Raw genomic sequence first — 1,321 nt, 5'->3', positions numbered from 1 at the left:
ATTATTTTTTGATACAAACTATTAGTTCTGCTGGGGTGATGAACTTCTTGCAAGCATCGATCGGGCACTCGATGAGAAGCTGTGCATTGTTGATGCTACTTTTGATGCACTGGTTCAAGCATGTGCGACAAAACACATGACCACAATGGAGGCGATAAAAGTTGTTGTTTCTGGCGATTTCCGACCCTGTGCATGTGCACTGGTATTCTTTCTGGCTTTCTGTAAACATACCAATTAATGATTTTGCTTCAAATTTTATGCTTGTATAAAAAATCGGAGATGTGGGAAAGAGAAATGTTGTGGACGTGGCCGAAGGTTCAATAGCGACAACTACCTTAACCAAAGATTTTTTTTTGTGGGTTTCCAGTCAATTTTTCTCAAAAAAATGATCACTGATTTTTAATTGTTAATTTTCCCCTAATAAGTCAAAAAATGAACATTTTTGATTCTGAAGAAATTTAATGAAAACTCACGAAAATTGAGATACCGTAAAATTGAGATACCAAAAATTGAGATACCGTATAGGGTCGGTCTTTCATAGTTCCAAAGAACCCCCGAAGGGCCCTTCTATGTTTCCGTTCATTTTACCTAACATTTTTTATCGAAAAATGCATGCAAGGAATTCTCGTATAAAGTCCGTAAAAATCTATACATATATATATATCGGAATATTTTTCACTAAAAACGTCCGGAAGTTTATGATTTTAAACAACACGTTTTGAAAGGGGCCTTTTTATTACAGGACCCTTTTATTTTTTCAAGTCCCTCTCAGAGGGCCCTTCTAATACAGGTTTTTTAAAACAGTAGTTGTCCTTGTGGAACCTTTGGCTACGGCCACCGGCGTTTCTCTAATACTTTTTAAGCCAGATCTATAAAAATAAAACGATTACCTTCTAAATCTTCGTTTCCTTCAATTTCTCTATCGAAAACCGCTGCACTCAACTCCGTCAAGCCTTCGATGAGCTTCTCATAGGCTTCGATGGTTCCTTCGAAGCTCAAAAAACTGCCTGCATTGCTCTCCTCCAACTTCTTGAGATCCAAAGATCTTTTTAAGTGATCAATTATTTTCCGATCCAAAACATCTCTCAAGCGATCATTGAAGTGAGGGAAGTGCACTGGAATGGCGACTTCGATCACGATGTGAGACTTGTTGACCGAATAGTTTCTCAGATCTTCCAGAGCTTCCTCTGCAGCCAATCCCCATAAACGAATATTTTGGGAGAACTGATCGATATCAACAACCACGTTTCCATCGTACTTCTTCGGGAGGCTGCGCACGTATCTCTCTCCACGCCGAAGAATAGTTGGGCATTCTCATCTG

The sequence above is a fragment of the Caenorhabditis briggsae genome (assembly GCF_000004555.2).
Source record: "Caenorhabditis briggsae complete genome, chrX, whole genome shotgun sequence".
In the NCBI taxonomy this organism is placed as follows: domain Eukaryota; kingdom Metazoa; phylum Nematoda; class Chromadorea; order Rhabditida; family Rhabditidae; genus Caenorhabditis; species Caenorhabditis briggsae.
This window is presented reverse-complemented; position numbering follows the sequence as displayed.